Source organism: Astyanax mexicanus, unplaced genomic scaffold, assembly GCF_023375975.1.
Source record: "Astyanax mexicanus isolate ESR-SI-001 unplaced genomic scaffold, AstMex3_surface scaffold_33, whole genome shotgun sequence".
In the NCBI taxonomy this organism is placed as follows: domain Eukaryota; kingdom Metazoa; phylum Chordata; class Actinopteri; order Characiformes; family Acestrorhamphidae; genus Astyanax; species Astyanax mexicanus.
Window position 1 is genome coordinate 1 of NW_026040043.1, and position 20,473 is coordinate 20,473.

Genomic DNA, 20,473 nt, shown 5'->3' on the forward strand with positions numbered 1-20,473 from the left:
TGTCATGTGATCATGATCAGGAGTCATGTGGGTGTCAGAAGAATTATGAAAAATGAAGTCCGGATCAGCTTTGAAGACAGAGGGTAGCGTAATAAAGATTTAGGAGTTTAAGAGACAAGAAGGTAAATGTTTGATCCAGTAGTGGATGAAAATAATATACGTTTTTTTTAATGTATTCTGTCATTTTAAAAGAGAAATTAATCAATTAATTATTAAAAGTAATTAATTTAGAATTAATATTAATTTATCTCCACACTATAACAGATTAATAAAAGATAATACATGTAAAATATAATAGCAGTGACATAAAACACAAATAGCTAGTCTATTTTAAGGCTACCAAACAAACAATGTGTTTACTTTATTCTGAAAAACAGTATTTTCACTGTTCTGCATTTCAAGTCAAAAGCCTTTGTATTAAATGTTTCTACTTTGCATGGTTTATATGTTACTTTATAGAGTGTGATACTGGAAAATTAGTGAGTTCTGAAAACCTTATCTTCATATATTTGACATTTAGACATTTCATCTTTCTTAACAGGGGGAGGAGTGGTCTGATCCAGGATCAGTACAGTTGTGGAGTGTGTGAGCAGCTTCTGACAGATCCAGTCTCGATCACCTGTGAACACAGTTTCTGCAGACGGTGTATCAACAGCTTCTGGAACAGAACTGCTCTGTCAGGAGACTTTATCTGTCCCTGTTGCAGAAAGAGATCTAGAACACGTCCTGCTCTACATCCACACATAGAGGAGTCTATAAATCAGGATTCCTACCAACCAGTGGATGATGTTCTGCAGAGAATATTACAGAAACACAAAACCAGCATGAAGAACAAATACGAGAGCTTATATGAAGTAATCAAAACACCACAGAATAGAACCCTCCTGAACAGGATTTACACTCAGCTCTACATCATAGAGGGAGAGAGTGAAGGAGTGAATGAAGAACATGAGGTTCTACAGATGGAGAGAAAAAAAGAAGATACTTACAGAACACTCCAATTAACTGCTCAGATATTTTTAAACCTGTAGAAGATCCTGAAGAAAAAACTAAGGACAAGAACATTAGAGCTGCAATGGATAGTGGCCTCAGAAAAAGCAAAAGTATAGAAGATAAAGAGATCCAGACTGTTCTGACTAAAGGAATTGCTGGAATTGGGAAAACTGTCTCTGTGCAGAAGTTCATTCTGGACTGGGCTGAAGGAAAGGCCAATCATGACGTAGATTTCATGTTTGTGCTTCGGTTCCGAGAGCTGAACCTGATTATCAGTTGATCAGTACAGTCTTCATACACTTCTGTGTGCCTTCCACCCTGATCTCAAAGATCTGGACCCTAAGATCTATGATACATGCAGAGTTGTGTTCATCTTTGATGGACTGGATGAAAGTAGAATTCCACTGAACTTTGAGGAGTGTGAGAAAGTATCTGACATAACCATGACATCATCATTTGCTGTGTTGATTACAAACCTTCTCAAAGGAGAGCTGCTGCCCTCTGCTCACATCTGGATAACCTCCCGCCCAGCAGCAGCCAATCAGATTCCTTCTTGGTACATCAGCCGTGTGACAGAAATTCAGGGGTTTAATGAGCCACAGAAGGAGGAGTACTTCAGGAAGAGGATCAGTGACCAAGACCAAGCCCAGAAAATCAACTCCCACATTAAGGCAGCGAGGAGCCTCCACATCATGTGCCACATCCCCGTCTTCTGCTGGATCTCAGCCACTATGCTTCAGCGAATCCTGAGACAGAGTCATACAGAAATCCCTAAAACTCATAAAAATGCTTATAGTAATCCAGAGGAATTGCTGGAATCTAACAGAACTGTGCTTCTGAAACTGGCTAAATTGGCTTTTAATCAGCTCATGAAGGGGAACGTGATGTTCTATGAAGAGGACCTGAGAGAGAGCGGTATTGATCTCACAGAGGCCTCAGTGTATTCTGGGATCTGCACTGAGATCTTTAGGGAGGAATGTGTGCTTTATCAGAGGAAGGTCTACAGCTTTGTTCATCTGAGCTTTCAGGAGTTTCTGGCTGCTCTCTATGTGGTTCACTGCTACTTGATCAAGAAAATGAAGGAGCTGGAAGTTTTTAATCCTTGGTTCAGTAGATGGACTGAAAAAGATCCACTGGATAAGCTCCTGTGTGTAGCATTGGACAAAACCTTAAAGAGCCAGAATGGACACCTGGATCTTTTCCTCCATTTCCTGCTCTCACTGGAGTCCAATCAGAAGATCCTACAGGGGCTCCTGATCCACACAGAGAGCAGCTCAGAGAGCATCAAGAAAACAGTGCAGCACATCAAAAAGAAAATAGAAGATGAAAAGCTTCCTAATGGCAGGCCTGTTAACCTGTTCCTCTGTCTGACTGAAGTGAATGACCAGCATTTATCCAGAAAGATTCTGGAGTTCCTTAAATCAGAGAAATCAGAGAAACATTCAGAAAATATACTGTCTGCTGCAGAGTGTTCAGCTCTGTGCTGCATGCTGCAGATCTCAGAGGAGGTGCTGGATGAATTAGACCTGAAGAAATACAGCAGATCAGAGAGAGCTTACATAAAACTGCTTCCAGCTGTAAACAACCGCAGAAAGGCTCTGTGAGTATCAAAATTGATATAATGTGTTTAGTGTGTATACCCTTTCTAATGGATGCTACATTTATCTGTTTAAGTGGCAACCACTGCCGATGCAGATGTGCAAATACGCACACAGTGTATCTATTTCCTGTAGAGATTAATTATATGTCTGCAGGACACAAAACATATGGGAAAAAAATGTAATTTCTGGTTAATTTTATCCATAAATCTTATTAGAATATTCATGTGAAGCTTGTCTTCATTGTTTGACCTGTACTATGTTTCTTCTTATTTTGCAGACTAGCAGACTGTAGTCTCACCATAGTACACTGTGAAACTCTCTGCTCTGCTCTGAAATCAGAAAACTCCTTCCTGATAGAGCTGGACCTCAAAAAAAAAAACCTGCAGGATTCAGGAGTGGAGCTGCTCTCAGCTGGACTGAAAGGTTCGCACTGTAAACTGCAGACACTCAGGTGAGCTTTCCTGTCAATTAGGGGTGTGCCATAGAATACCATACACAGTATCATCTTTATTTGAAACAACATTTTTTTTTGTTATTTGTTGTGAAGCTTTAAGAGTTTTTTTTAGGATAATTAGTTCAACACTTCTAAACTTTGTTTCTACTGAATTTTTTAAAATGTTTATGTGAAATCTACATTTTTAAAATAAATATAGTGTTTTGTCATATTTCCAAGAATACCGTTTCCTACCTCTGCTGTCAAAACATTAATAAAAGAGGGGGAAAGTTAAATGCTGTAACAGTTCGAGATCTCTCCATGAACCCAGATAAGAACTTTTGGACACAGATATGTTTAAACAATTTCAAAATGACGAAAAGTCCAAATTTACAACTCATACAATACAAAATTCTCCATAGAACACATTATACAGGGCATAGAATGTTCCAAATGGGCCTTAGAGAAACAAATATATGCACTAACTGTTCGGGCAATCATATTGAGAATTATATACATGCTATATGGTTTTGCATGCCTGTTCAGAGATTCTGGAAGATGATATGTGAAGACTTATCTACCTGGTTTAATTGCAATATCCCAGCTTCACCCAAACTATGCATTTTAGGTGATGTAAGTGAACTAAACATGGAAACAAATATATTGCACATAGTTCTCACTGTCTTATGCATCGCTAAGGAAACTATCCTCATGAAGTGGAAATCAAAAAATGATTTATGCATAAATCACTATAGAAATTTACTTTTAGACCACATTAGTCTGGAAAGAATGTCTGCAACCTCAAAAAACCAATTGGCTACATTTGAATCTCTCTGGTTCCCACTGATCAGCTCCATCACATGATGGGGGTGGGCGGCTGTAGTCGTGTCTCCTGGTGCGTCCGGCAGGTGGCTGGGGGGGGATCGGGTGATTCGGGTGTCTGATGGCCCTTGGACTGGGGACGGTGGCTGCCGCTTGGTGATTTCTGTGTGCGGGCCCTGGTTGTTGGTGGGGGGGGCTGGATGTATGCTCTTGTGGTCTTGGGGTGTGGGTCTGGGGGGCCCATGGTGGTGGGTGCTGGCCCTGTCCGGTTGGCTGGGTTCCCCTGTGGCGGTCGGGGTGCGGAGTCCGGGGCCCTGGTGCCCGTGGGCGTCTGTCGCCTGTTTGGGTCCCTCCCTGCGCTGGGGAGGGTCTATGCCTCTCTTGGGCGCGCCGTCGTGGGGGTGGTGGTTTGGTCCGTGTTGGGGTGTCTGGTTGGCATTCCGGGATTCTGGGTGCCCTCCCTGTGGGAAGGTAGGGGCGCTCAGGTAGGGAAGCGGCAGTCTCCCACTTAAGACCGGTTGGTCCTGGGCTCAGGACCACTGTGTGTGTATGAGAAAGAGTGGGATGTTGAGTGTAAATGTGTCTGTGTGTGTGTGTGTGTGTGTGTGTGTGTGTGTGTGCGTGTGTGTAATATCTGTTGTCTTTTGTATGTGAGTGGGGTGTGTATTTATGTTGTATTGCAGTGTGGGGATGGGGGCGCTGTCTTGCAGAGCGGCGGTGTCCTGGGGCCGTAGCCGCTCTACACCCTGGACTTGCCTTCCCTGTACTGCGGTTGGGTGTATGGAACTGGGTGCCTAGTGAGCCAGCAGTAGTTGGCTCTCTTCCTCCGGGGGGTAGTCCTCTGCCCCTCGGTCCTTTCCTGGCCCTTCCCCGACTCCTACTCAGTCTAACATCGCATTACACATACAAACTCATCATACAGCTTACACACATCATATTACACATAGGGTTTTGGGGGGCAGGTGCTCCCTGCTCCTCAATTTTATTTTTGCATTTTAGACATTGAGGGCCTTTGGGGGGGCAGTGTGGTTGGGTGCTGTTATTCAGTTCTCATATTACAGCTGTCCCTCCAATTTTAATAGCACTGTAGCTTTCATTCATTCTTCTCATTATACACATTCATATCACTGCAACATGCTGGGTGGGGGAAGGAGGGGGGTCAGGTCTTCTCACACCCTGGTTTTGTGCACCCTGCCTGGGGTGTGGGTCGGGTGGTTGTTCGGGGCCGGGCTGGCTGCTTCCCTAGGTTGCCGCTGGCTCGGTACTGGTGCCCGCATGCCCACATTAGGTGTCTATGTATGTTCTGTGTGTGTGACTGGTGTGTGTGACTGGTGTGTGTGACTGGTGTGCGTGACTGGTGTGCGTGACTGGTGTGCGTGACTGGTGTGCGTGACTGGTGTGTGTGACTGGTCTGTGAGTGAATGTGCACGTGTGCGACGGGTGTATGTGTGACGGATGTGTGTGTGACGGGTGTGTGAATGTGCATGTGTGCGTGAACAGTTGGTCCTGGGTTTGGGGCTGACTGAGCATGGACACCTGTGGGACATGGTTGCGTAGGGCGGGTTTTTGCCCTCCCTACCGCTCCACGCTGCTCTCCGCCGATCGTCACTGCCGTTCCTGGGGGGGTGGGCGTCCGTGGGTCCATGGGTGCGTGGCCGGATGCCCTAATGTGGTCTCTGGCCCGCCCCCTTGGTGGCCGTGGCCTGGGGGTGGCTTGGGCCCCCTTGGCGTGGGAGGGGGGGGCCTGCCGGGTGTCGGGCTGTTCCCGGGTGCTTGGGATCTCGGGGGCCGCATGCTCGGCTCGTGCAGGGGGTGCTGGCCTGCCGGGGGGTGGGCTGCTCGCTTCCTTTGGCTCTCTGGACTCTTGCTCTTTGCCATGGGGGCTTCGTCTGGAGTCTCCCCCGTCCTCATCTGGGGTGTGCACATGGTTACCATCGGGATGTGTGGCCGCGGGTCTTCTGGGCTCCTAATGGGCTGTGGATGGTCTGGGTCCACTGGGCTCTTCCCTATCTGCCTCTGGATCGCAGGGGCATGGTGGCGGTTTCTTGCCTCCATTGTGGTAGGCATTTCATGACATAATCCGTAACACATGACATATTTTTGCAAAAAACAATAGAATAGAAGTAATTGTGCGTGTGTGTGTATGTATTTATGTGTATGTATTAATATGTATGTATATTTATGTATGTGTGTATATGTATAAGCATATGTATAGTTAGATATGTGAGTATGTGTATATATGTATGTTTGTTTATTTTATGTTTGTTTTATTTTATTATTATTATTTTTTTGTTTGTTTGTTTGTTTTTTGTTTAGTTTTTTTTTTTTTTTTTCTTCTTCTTTTCTTTTTCTTCTTCTTGTACCCCCCTCCTGTACCTCACACTCCGATCCTTCCAACCCTGAACTACCACAACTATATCCACACAAAATATATATATATATAAAAAGGAGAAGAAAAAAAAAACAAAACAAAACAAAAAAAAAAAATTAATAATAATAAAAAATAAAATAAATAAATAAAAATAAAGTATTAATTGTCCTCCGAAGAGGGGGGGTGGTGGTTGGGCCAAAAAAAAAAAAAAAAAAAAAAAAAAAAAAAAAAAATGCTGTAACAGTTTACTCTAAACTCAAAATAACATTGTAATTTTAGAACTGTCCTGTAATTGTTACGGTTACATGTAATTTTATAATATTTTATAAAACCCTTATTATGTGTTTTCTAGCACGGCACATTTTGTTGTCGTTCAGGAGAGAGAAATCTGTATTGTTGCATAAAGACACATATTAAACAAAGCCAAATGATGAGCAAATGCCAGTACATTTGTCATAAGAGCCATTTCAGCTCCATCAAGTTACAGGAACTGTTGGGGGAGTAGGGGTGGACAGCACTAATTAATATAACAAAAAACTTAGTTTTATAGTTTAAGCCCTTATCATTCTCTGAAAATAGCCTCTTTTATTGTAATGTTTGTTTAACTTTGGCAGACTGCCATTCTGTCATCTTGGTGAAAAGACGTGTGAAACTTTGGGATCAGTTGAAAAACTCCTCCCTGAAAGATCTGGACCTCAGTAACAATGATCTGCAGGACTTAGGAGTGGAGCTGCTCTCTGCTGGACTAAAGAGTTCACACTGTAAACTGCAGACACTTGGGTCAGTGTTTCAGTTAATTTCTTTGTGAATGTTAAATATTAAACTCTAGCATTAAATCTTAAAACTAATTATTAAAGAATTAAGAAATCAAATATAAACATAGTTAACACATCCCATGCACACCTTAAAAACTGCTGATATGAGATATGCATTTCTTTGATATATATTCTACACTCTGTATTGTAATGATGATGTTAAACATAATTTTTGCTATTGAATTTCAAATTAAATTATTTTACTGATAGAATGTTAAAATTTTCATTCAGATTTTGTCTTGTAATAACAATACTTTTTGTTTTTCTCTGCAGATTAATATATGGTTGTATGATCACAGAAGAAGGCTGTGTTTCTCTGGCTACTGCACTGAATTCAAACCCCTCCCACCGGAAAGAACTGGATCTGACCTACAACCATCCAGGAGATTCAGGAGTAAAGCTGCTCTCTGCTAGACTGCAGGATCCACACTGCACACTCAACACACTCAGGTATGGACAAATCATAGGTGCATGTGTATGTGTGTGTGTGTTGATTGCTTTTTTCAGTAAATATGCAAAATTTTTAATTTACACCCTGCAACCTATTTTAGAGGGCTTTTAATACACTAAAAAAATAATTAATTCATTAGAAAGAAACGTGAAATATAAGAAGTGAATTTCTCTTTTTCATTATACTAGTATAATTAGTATATGAATAAGTATAATGAAGTTCATAATATAAACATTGTAAAATTAGTGACCTGGTTTGGAATCTGAAAATATTGCATTACATTATGTTACTCTATGTGTAATTACATTTCTGAATTGAACAGAATTACAAAAAAACTTTACTGTAGTGATAACTGTTTCAGTGACTACATCAGCATAACTGTACAGTGGGCAGTTATTGGAATGTTGAAAAAACAGCATATTATCATAGCTTTGGACACATTTTTAGTATTTAAATGTATGGCATGTATTCTGCGCTTCTACAATTGTATGGAAAACTTCAAGCACCTTTGCTGTGTAGATATTATTGTACTTTTATAGATGATACTTATAAATGTTTCTTCTCTTTATAAAATGTCAAAAGCCTCTGTGAATTATTTAAAATGTTCTTATGAAGTTGAAAAAAGCATGGGAATTTTCAAAAAGAAATGGTTAAAGAGATCATTTGTTACCTTCAATTATTTAGAAATTTTAGAAATTCAGCCTCAGGTTCTTCCCAGTTCTGGAAAGAGTTAATTTGCAACAACATTCAATTGTCTCATACTGGTAACAGAATATTTAATATGGCACCTCATGGCAAAGAACTCTCCTCTCTGAGGATGTGACAAATTTGGTGTCAGTTTGTTTGGCATGAACTGGTGCTGTGTATCACCAACTTAATTTGGTTCTCATTATAGACACATAACTTGTCTATTTACTTGTTTGTGCTTATTTTATACAACTTTTATCATTACTACATTCTGTTTGTGTTGTGTGTCTAGGGTGGAACATGGAGGGAAAATCAGAATCAAACCAAAGAAATCAAAGAAATGTAAGTACACACACACACTCTACAGAGATATTTGATAAGTGGGAGCAGGTTCTGAGTAGAGAGAGTGTTACTGGGCGCTGTTACTGGGAGGCTGAGTGGAGCGGCAGAGGAGTTTTTGTATCTGTAAGTTATAAAACCATCAGCAGGACAGGAGAAACTGTCGGTTTGGAGGAAATATAAACTCCTGGTGTCTGAGCTGCTCTGATTACAGTTACTCTGTTCATCACAATCTGAACTACACTAAACTCCGCCCTCCTCCCTCTGGCTGTAGGAAAATAGGAGTGTATGTGGACTGTCCTGCCGGCATTCTGTCCTTCTACGGCGTCTCCTCTAATACACACACACTTATACACATTCAGCACCACCTTTACTCAGCCCCTCTATGCATGATTCACTATTCATGAAGACTCCTCAGTGTCTGTGTGTGAGATAGATTAACCTTCCCTCTGTTTGTGAGCGTGAGTATGAGAGAGTATGAGTAAGTAGGACTGTAAGTGTGAGTATGAGTGTAGTGATGTCAGGGCCCTGGTCATATCACCACCTACTCAAAACACTTGAGAACATAAAACACAGACATTGATAAGATTGACATAGTACTTACCTGGTTCCTGAAGGAATGGCAGCGCACGAGCCACCAAGGTTCTTAAGGACTTGGTAGAGAACAAGGGTCTGAAAAAAAGAGGAAAACAATGTAAAAACATCTGAACATTGCATAATATACTTTCCTAAAAGTCCAAAGTGTTGCATGCATGTATTCTATTATGTAAATAATTTAAAATAACTCTTGCCCACCTGCTTGCAATGTAATTATCTAATGGTTTAATATGGGGTGGGCTATTTGAGTATTTAAGAGCAGGTGGGCACGCTAAAGGGGGTTTCTCTAGATTAAGCATGACTTTATGCCGATAGGAAATTGTTGGATTGGGAGCACTTTGAGCAAGTTGCTCAAGTGTCGAGAAGGTGGTAGCTACAGTGCCACTGTAGCAGATAGCTTGGAAAACAATTCTTCCTCTCTCTGTCTATTTTGCCTTTGTCTTCCTCACAGAGTTGAGGAATGCCAAGTAATTTCCCTTCACCTCAATGTGAAGAACTTCAAAAAAGTAACCGATCAATGGCCAATCCAGTTTACAGCCCATTTTTCTGGGCCAGGTTTAAAACTAACCATAGTATTAACACTCTATGTCAGCAATTGAGTTTTTCAAAACAACAATCATAAAAGCATTATGGATAGAATGTTTACTTCTCTTCCACCCAATTGAGACTAGATAAGACTCCATAAAAGCACCATAAAATTTACACATACACACAAACCCTTCAAACCACAAACACTCTGTGACCCTTCAATGAAATTATCAAACTGTTAGAAATGTGAACTCTGTCGGAAAGGAACTTTCTTGGAGCAGTACTCTTCACAACAATGTTTTGTATTGCTCTTAATTTTCCACGAATCAAGACACATTCCAGTGTTTTGAAGGACTTGTAATCAAATCGTAATCCTAAGGCTTTTCCTTTTTAGGATATGCACTGATATGCAACTTAATGTGTAAGGTGATTGGGCCTTAGTGTAATGCCACAAACTCAGGGAACATATCATAATCTTAGGATCAACATGCCATTAGGGGGCACACCTCAAATAAGAAACTGGGACACAGCAGTTTAGTGCAATTTGTTTTCGGGAAGCAGTGGAGATGTCACTTTTAGATTACGGCTGTAGCTGTTTGTTTTTTTTTTTTTTTTAGGATTAATGATTTTTGTTAGTAATCTTTACGAACAGTTATTTTTGACTAATTAAGTTCAGGTCAAGCTTACAACGCTGACCTCACCAAGGTCCGAGTGCATTAGCACTATTAGTCAACTAAGTTTTTTATCATTTTTTTTTAAATACTTGTGTTATGGAGCTTTTTCTGGTTTACTAAGGGAATCACCTCATTAACCAACAGATGGAGCAAGTTTCTGTCATGAAGTTTGAACAGGAGTCACACGGCCTGCCACTTGGAGCATCCACCAGAGAAAGCTAACTCTGGTCATTTGGATTCACCATCATTTTTCCTGGAGGTACACAAGGGAACCTCCTTGCAGTGTGAGACAGTAGTGTCTCAGCCCCCAAAACCAGTCAACTCAAAGTAAAGCGCTGGTTATTATCTCTGTTCTCTGGTGGCATTCTGTTGGTTGGTCTAGCTTGGTTTTCTGGTTAAAGTATTTTTTTTTTTTTGCATACAGTCGTCACCCTTTTGAGGTCGTTTGGCGAACCATTGTGAAGCTCCGTAACTCTTAACAATCCATTACTATTAGGAGGCTATTAAGTTTAGTTGGTGGCATTTTATAACCTTTAGTTATTTGTAGCTGGTAGTATGGTGTTGAAGTAGATTTATTTATGAGTACTGGTTGTTTTTTATTTGGGTTATCTTAGTGAGCGGGAGTCGCCCTTATATCCTGTTTAGTATTGCCTTTTTATAGGAGCATAGTTATTCCTATATGTGGTTTTTATTACCTTTTTTATGGTGGTGTTTTGTACTCATGTTTTTTTTATTCATGTTATGGTTTTCTATTGTCTTTTATAATTGACATATTTTGTTCTTTGTAGGTTGTTGGTTTTGTATTGGATTTGATTGCTTATTCACGTATGCTACAGAAGGTATTGTTGTTGTTTATCATCTGTGTGGTTATCTTTCTGATCTCACATTGTATCTGAGCTATAATCTCTACCCAGCCATTATGTCTATATGTATACAGTACGTGTGGTTTTAATTAACATTATATTGAGTTAAAAAAAAAAAGCTTTCCTCAAGTTGATGAATGACTCTCTGAAACTGGAAGAACCGACGCCTGAGATACATCTATTAAAAACACTACACCACCTCTAATTCCTACCAGTGTAAATAGTGTATATATTGTATATTTTGTTTTTGGGTACTTCTGCTTTGTTATCATCACAATAAACAATTTAAAAGGGAGACTTACCTGATCCCCGAACTGTTTTTGTCTCACACCTCTCTCTGGTAGCATCCTGCATCCGCTTATCTTCACACTACCACAGTGAATATGAGTGTAAGTGAGTGTGTGATTGTGAGTATGAGTGTATGTGTATATGAGTGTGAGAGAGTGAGTGTGAGTGTGGGTACGGAAAGTATTCAACCCCCTTTAAATTTTTCAACATGGAAACTCCACCCAGATAGGGACTTCAACCCAAGACCCCAGTGCTGGGAGGCGAATGTGCCAACTACTAAGCCTCTCTGTCGTCCACAGTGGATTCTTCTTTACCTCTTTCACCAAGGCTCTTCTCCCACAATTGCTCTGTTTGGCTGAACGGACAGGTCTAGGAAGAGTTCTGGTCGCCCCAAACTTCATATATTTAAGTATTATGGAGGCCACTGTGCTCTTAAAAACCTTGATTGCAGCAGAAATTCTTTTGTAAGTTTGGCCAGATCTGTTTCTCGACAAAATTATGTCTCTGAGCTCCTTGGGCAGTTTCTTCCATCTCACGATTCTCATTTTTTCTGACATGCAAAGTGTGAACTGTGACAGCATGTGACAGCAAAGGGTCTGAATACTTGAATAACCATGTGACATTTCAGTTTTTCTTTTTTATTAAATTTGCAAACAAATCTACATTTCTGTTTTTTTTCTTTCAAGGTGGAGTGCTGAGTGTACATTAATAAGAAAGAAAAATCACTTTTTTGATTTTAGCAAATGGCTGCAATGAAACAAAGAGTATAATACAGGCCAAAAGTTTGGACACACCCTCTCATTTAATGCGTTTTCTTTATTTTCATGACTATTTACATTGTAGATTCTCACTGAAGACATCAAAACTATGAATGAACACATGTGGAGTTTTATGTACTTAAAAAATGAGCTGTCCTCCACAGTCACCGGACCTGAACCCAATCCAGATGGTTTGGGGTGAGCTGGACCACAGAGTGAAGACAAAGGAGCAACAAGTGCTGAACACCTCTGGGAACTCCTTCAATCAAGACTGTTGGAAAACTATTTCAGGTGATCTACCTCTTGAAGCTCATTGAGAGAATGATGCCAAAAGTGTGCAAAGCAGTAATCAGAGCAAAGGGTGGTTATTTTTTCAGTTATTTCACCTTTTTTGTTAAGTACATAAAACTCCACGTGTTCATTCATAGTTTTGATGCCTTCAGTGAGAATCTACAATGTAAATAGTCATGAAAATAAAGAGAACGCATTAAAAAAAAGAGAAGGTGTGTCCAAACTTTTGGCCTGTACTGTAGTATATACCTATACAGTCTGAGAAACTAATTCAAAAACTGAAATGGTCCCTTAATTTTTTTTTTCAAAGCTGTATATATAACAGTGCAGGAAAATCACATGCATATAGTAGAGACTCTGTCCTTCTTTCTCTTTTCTGGTTGTTTTTCTTCTGTTCCCCTCTGTTTTTGTTTCTTTCACTACACTGTAGCTGTATGTATGTATAGTATCCTCAATTATCATATATTTAACAACTAAGTTATAATCTTAACCTGATCCTGGCCTGCTGTAAATGTGATTTTTTTTAATGTTTTTGTTTTATGCAACTAAAATATAAAAAAAAATTACCTTAATGTGTATGAATGTAGCTTCTAATATTGATGCCTTATACAAACAGTTTATTATATTATGGTTTTATTACAAAACGCATTTCTACAAAGCATCTAATCATAAATAAATAAAATTTAGAAATAAATAAAACTAGCCACAATCTGAGTGTGAAGTGACAAAGTATATAAATTAAATAAATTAAAGTAAATCATGAATATTAAAGTTGATCTGTAATATTTAGTTGAGTACCTAGCAGCAGACTCTTTCCACAGAAGTGCAGAGGAAAGAAGAATAGCTGCTGCTGTTTGGAGATTCATCCTGTCTCTCAGGTAAGTGTGTTTAACTTGATTGTGTAAACAGAGCTCACGAGCACAACGCACTAGACCTGATGACGTATGTTGACTCTAAAGCGTGTCCTGAAAGTGCTGCTGTATAAGCTTTCTTATTGGTTAAAATGCTGCTCAACGAGAGAGCTGCCTTTAAAGGTAATGACTACCTAGGCAGCTGCCTTCAGAATGGAACATACCTAAAATATTCCCAGAAGAAATGATAGAAGATGAGTTTACTGTCCCAGCATCAACTCTTTATCTATTATCTTTAGTAAAATATGAAATATAAGAGATTATCCAATGAGAGAATGATTCCTCTAGTTATTTTAATGCTATTTAAACACTGGACACAATAAACTGTGGTAATGGTTATACAGTGGTTTAATAATAATAATAATGCTATAATAGTATACAGTAACAGTGAATAATGGGTAAAATGTATTCTTTTAATTATTATCTAGTCTCTTTAGTAGATTGTACTACATCAATGGTACAGTCCTTGTTTTTCTACATCCAGAATATTAAAATATTGTTCAGAATACTCTGATAATGCTGAATCATGAACTCAGTGTCATGAATCAAATCGAATCCTGGAGTGAGTTTATTAAACACCCTAAAATCTCCTGCCGTACAGCTACAAAAATATATATTTCGCCAAGATAATGACCTCAAAATATTTATCTCAGAATTATTTATATTTAATTCTGAGATAATTATAATAGAGATAATCATGTTAGGATAACTATCTCAGAATATGTTCTGGACAAAACTACATTTGCACTGTAGGGGGCAGCATTCCCCTTTTCCCCATTTCGACCTGTTTTCAATAGCCACTGATGTTTTTATTCCCTAAATTGAGCTAATCTGATAGAAACTGCTCACTGTGTAAAACTTTATTTATATGAACTCCTTAAAAATATCCTGACATAGTTCTGAGAAAAAAAATGAAGTGAAGATAATTAGGATAATAAGTGGTTAGGTATATATGAATCAATAAATCAATCAGTTTTCAACCTTTATTTAAATTCTGAGTACATGTAAATCAAGACAAGTCAATACATAGAACATACATTGACAATGGCAAAAGAAGTGGAAGAAACAAATATAAATAAAATAAAACATGAATCGATAAAATACAGTATCTAAAAGTACAAAAATAACCAATATAACCTCAGATCAACATTATGAGTAACTAAATAGGCTGATGTTTTGCTATTGTATAGCTGACTGTTACTAGATGTTTGGTTTTGCTAGGCATTTTCTAAGATGTTGCTGGATGGTTCCTATTGTGCTGCTAATAGGGTTTTTGAAGTGCTGCTATGGTATAGCTGTTTGTTGCTGAAGTGGTCCTAGTTGGTTGGTAAGGTGTTGCTATGGTATAGAGGGCAGTGGTTAAAACGTAGCTAGGCTTTGCTAAGAAGTAACACCTCAGCAACCCATGAGCAGCACTTTAAGAACCACACCATAGCAACCACCTAGCTATAGCCCAGCAACTACTATTCATGTTTAATGCCTAAGCAAACACATAGCAACCCCTTTTTAGGTACAGTAATCACAGAGTACAAATCTGATGTAAATGAACAATACAATTAGTAAAAATTATAGAAAATGTAAAAAAGCAGTGACACAAACAATACATAAGTAAAAAATGGAAACAAAATTCTAAATGAAACATGAAACAATAAAATATATTTAAGCAGTAACTAAAGTAAAACATATTCCACAATCATATCAAATATTTACTATAGTAAAATAAATCAGTGTAACAGGCTGTGTGGAGGTGGGTAGAGAGGTAGGTCTGGTTTTACAGATAGGAATTAAACCTAGTCCTGAACTACACACCATTCCACAGTGTCACCCCCTCCTTCTGCATGTTCAGACTGCATATCTAGAACATATCCAGATCAATTATTCATAGTGTGAACAAAAAAAAAACATGGACTCTGATTTTAGCTAATCTGATCCAGATTACAGCTGAAGGTGGTTTGAAATGCAATTACAGTCAGATTTGTTTCAGATGCTTAGAATCCTCAAACAGCACTTCATTGTCTCCTGCACCAATCATAACACAACAAAAAACGACATCATCAAATCCACAATGATGGAAGTGGCACTGCTGAGTAACATCTTTGAATAAAAATGCACTTCATTTATGAGTAGAGTAAAACTGCTGAGATACATAAATGATTGTTCATTAGTCTGCTGGAATATAAAAAATGTTAGTAAAGTTTATATTAAATATTGTTCCTTAAAAAGGCAAGATGAAAATTAGGCTATTTAATTTATGATGAAAAACAAAAATTAATGAAAATGAAAGAAAATAGCAAAAATGTATGTAAATCAACGAAATCTGAGAAAAACTGAGTTGACATTCATTAAGTTTGGTGCATCTCTATTAATAATGCACTGCATGTTTCTAAGATCGGTTTAATCTGCCTCTGGTGGAAACGCCAGGGAGATTTGAGAGCAGTGTAAAATTTACTTTTGTATCAATAAGAAGAAGAAAACATTCTCACACTCACTCACCAGGGCTTCAGAGTGCGAACAATTAAATTTAAATTTGCACCATTGCGACAAGCCATTCAAGAGAAACAAAGTCTCTTTACCGAAAACAAATAAAAAATGACCAAAAATGGCATAAGTACCACAGTTTATATGAACTATGAAGTCTGAACTAAGATCTTTCCAGGAAACCTGCAACAATTCACACATTTTGCAATAATATGCCAAAAAATTAAGGTTCTGACCAAAATCATGCTATTAATGTGTTATTTAAACTATGTGAATTATGACCACCCACATTAATATTAGAATAATAATTAACAACTAAGTTATTTATATGCAATTACTTTTTAAATATATATAATTAGGCAATGCTTTTATAAAAAAATATTAGCATTTCCAGTGAATGTATAATCTATGAAACATAAAATATATATATTAAACACTGTAATCAAAATTAGTCCAGTTTTTTAGTGCCTCAGTAAGATAAAAATGTGAAAGAGGACGCATGACGATGGACTGTCTCGTGTACACAGGCAACAGTTCAAATATCATTTCTTTCAGTTAAAATTATGCTCTATTTGTATAAGGGTGATGAAAGCTCTCGGGATTTAGGAATTTATTTATTAAAACACTGAAAATAATTTTATGATGTTTTTTTATATTTGTTTGAGATTAAGACTAAAATAATATTGTATTTTTCATAGACATAAACTTATGTGGGAAAAAAATATACACATGTACCCAGTGATGTCAGTAACGCGTTACTCTAATCTGACTCTTTTTTTCAGTAACCAGTAATCTAACGCGTTACTATGTCCAATGCAGTAATCAGATTAAAGTTACTTATCCAAGTCACTGTGCGTTACTCTCTCTCTCTCTCTCTCTCTCTCTCTCTCTCTCTCCACCTCACACACACACACACACACACACATCGCGTAATCCATAAAGTAACTAAGTTTTTTTTAAGGAGTAATCAGTAATCGGATTACTTTTTCAAAGTAACTATACCATCACTGCTCTAGGCTGTGTCATATATGCTTATCAGTTTAACCCTCTATTGTTTCCTGGGCTTGTAGAGCTGATGTCATGTAGGATTTTCTGGTATGAGAGAGGCAGTCCGTTATGATCAACAGGAAGCCAGGTATGCGCCGGTCGCTGTCGACGTCCAGCAGGGATGAAATTATTCGCTGGTTTAAAGAGAAGCAGACCCTGAGAGTTTGTTTACAGCAAGGCGAGAGTCGAGTTGCCCCCTGGTTTCATGGTGAGTTCAAAGTGTGGGCCATCTGTGAGCTTTAATCCAAGAAAAACCTCTCTCTCTCTGTCTAAGTGTTCTGCTTATAATTACTGGGTTTGTTATTATTATTATTTCAAAGGATTAATGCTATTTCTTTATATTTGTTTGCAATATTACTAACATAATAAATAATTATCTTACAGTCAATAAATTGAAATACGTGATTAAACGTTTTTGATTTGAGCTCTTTCTCTTTGTACACAGGTATTATTACTCGTGAGGAGGCGGAGGATTTGCTGAAGTCAGGCAGCGCTGGAAGCTTTCTGGTCCGTGTTAACGAGAGGATCTTTGGATAATCTTTCTTACAGAACATAGTCTATGACTCCTGCAAGTTTGGGCAAATTTCACTGTATTGTTTATTTTATATTAATTGTTTTTTTTTATTCATGTTTAAAATTAAATTTCTCATGATTTTCCCATAATGCCAAAACAGGTCCACTACCATTTGAAAGAGTCTGTCCTAGGCTATCACCTCTGCAAGTTTGGGCAATTTTTACTGTATTGATTATTTTATAATAATTTTTTTTATTTTTTATTTATGCTTAAAATATTTTTTTTTCATGATTTTCCCATAATGCCAAAACAGATCCATGACAGTTTGAAAGAGTCTGTCCTAGGCTATGACAAGTTGTACTGTTTTGTTTATTTTATCTTATCTTCATTTTGTTATATTCTATTTTTATTGTATTATTTTATTTTGTTGTCTTACTTTATTTATATATCTATTTTAACAACAGCTCTTGGGTGTAAACTGAATCGTGAGATCACAATTTCGTTCCACCTCATGAACCACATGTGATACGAATGACAGTAAAATCTCCTTGAATCCTTGAAAACAGGTCCAGTACCTGTAAAATAAACAATACAGTGAAATTTGCCCAAACGTGCAGGAGTCATAGCCTTGGACAGACTCTTTCAAATGGTAGTGGAACTGTTTTGGCATTATGGGAAAATCATGAGAAATTTAATTTTAAGCCTGAATAAAAAATTATAAAATTAATATAAAATAAACAATACAGTGAAATATGCCCAAACTTGCAGGAGTCATAGCCTATGTTTTACTCTTTCAAATTGTAGTGGAACTGTTTTGGCATTATAAGAAAATCATGAGAAATTTAATTTTAAACATGAATAAAATAATAATAATAATAATAATATAAAATAAACAATACAGTGAAATATGCCCAAACTTGCAGAGGTGATAGCCTAGGACAGACTCTTTCAAATGGTAGTGGACCTGTTTTGGCATTATGGGAAAATCATGAGAAATTTAATTTTAAACATGAATAAAATAATAATAATAATAATAATAATAATAATAATAATAATAATAATAATAATAATAATAATAATAATAATATAAAATAAACAATACAGTGAAATATGCCCAAACTTGCAGAGGTGATAGCCTAGGACAGACTCTTTCAAATGGTAGTGGACCTGTTTTGGCATTATGGGAAAATCATGAGAAATTGAATTTTAAGCATGATAAAAAAAATACAAAAATGAATATAAAATAAACAATACAGTGAAATTTGCCCAAACTTGCAGGAGTCATCGGCTAGAACATACTCTTTCAAATGGTAGTGAAGCTGTTTTGGCATTATGGGAAAATCATGAGAAAATTTATTTTAAGCATGAATAAAAATAAAAATGAATATAAAATAAACAATACAGTGACATTTGCCAAAACTTGCAGGAGTCATAGCCTAGGTTGGACTCTTTCAAATGGTCATTGATCTGTTTTGGCATTATGGAAAAATCATGAGAAATTTAATTTTAAACATACATAATTTTTTTTTTATTAATATAAAATAAACAATACAGTGCAATTTACCCGAATTTGCAGAGGTAATAGTCTAGGATGGACTCTTTTAAGAGGTACTGGATCTGTTTTGGCCTTTTGGGAAACTCATGAGAAATTTAATTTGAAGCATGGATTGAAAAAGTAATATTAATATAAAACTCTCTCTCTCTCTCTCTCTCTCTCTCTTAAAAACCGATGGGATTGTTATGGTATTATATCAAATAGATAATGTACTGCACTAAATCTACAGTGAGGTGAGTTATTTTAATCCGTTTTCTTCTCGTTTCTGGGCTTAATGTATGTCTGAATTAATATAACCGACTGAAACGTGTCTGTCTCTCTCTGTGTTTTTTAGCGTGCTCTCCTCCTGCGCGTCTGTTTACCGTAAAATCGCGCGTATACGCGCGGATAGCTTGACTCCGGTAAAACACCAGCATAGATATACTCCTTAATAACTGCCCACATCTTCCCCAAGGTACACAATAAGACACTTCAGCAGATCCCCATCGGGAATCCTCACGAATCTCCCGATTAGCCACTCCGGGCCTGGGCACACAAAGTTGTAATTAACTGATTTCCAATTTCCAGTCTTCATTATTCATCTTTTAATAATGCTTTTTCCGCCCAATTCCTTTGGAGGGGAGTGCAGACATATGTTCTCAGTCTTCAAACTGATTGGGCATAAAAAAGGCCACTGCAAATTTCATATTTCTTTATTTGTGGATTTCATGCATCTGTTTGCCAGTATTCATGCCCTTAGTGCTGTCATTATCAGCCAGCATTGGCAGAGCAGCCAAAACAATATTGAGAGCATGTGTGCTGTTTGACAAAAAGGTTAATTTATATAAAATAAAAAAACACTTGAGGCTTGTAGTGTAAAGACAGCCACTGACACTGGTGATGTTTTTTTTAGATTTTATATAACATTTTATTATTTTATTGTTTATTCTATTATAATTCTGGTCTAAGTGATTCCTAAATGGCCAGTGAGTTTATTTAACTGCGACTGAGTGAATACAGCCCAAACCCAATGTGTGTTAAAAACAGTTAATTTAGTCCGGTGTTATGTCGAATTTTGCTACCCATCGATACATGCTTCCCAAAGGTACTGCGCATGCGCCGACCTACACAATTTAATTCTTTCTCGTGTTTTATGTATAATTAATCTGGTTTAGGGGGCGTTATGTGCATTAAACAACCTGGACGCACTATCATTGCACAGAAGTGTAAATGGAAACTAAAAATTACACTTATTATCATAAATAAATACAAAAGCAGTTTGTAATGAGCTATATTTACTATAACTTTGCCATGGTACAATGAATTATGCACTCCAAATCTAATAACGTACATCTACTGGAATATCACTGGGTACATGCCCTAAAATAGTGCTTCTTTTGTATTTTTACAGTTAAATATTCATTGGGGCAACACGGTTCGACAAGGTAGCAGAATTCGACAGAACACCGGCCCTCTTT

The 20,473-nt window shown here is 37.6% G+C and overlaps 1 long non-coding RNA gene across 1 annotated transcript; it reads left to right on the forward strand.

Moving 5' to 3' along the window:
* The first annotated feature begins 2,771 nt into the window (after positions 1-2,771).
* On the forward strand, positions 2,772-8,526 carry LOC125789978 (uncharacterized). Its single transcript, XR_007429981.1, has 4 exons — positions 2,772-3,045; positions 6,835-7,000; positions 7,309-7,485; positions 8,466-8,526. It is a non-coding gene; the product is annotated as an uncharacterized LOC125789978 (long non-coding RNA).
* The last annotated feature ends 11,947 nt before the right edge of the window (positions 8,527-20,473 follow it).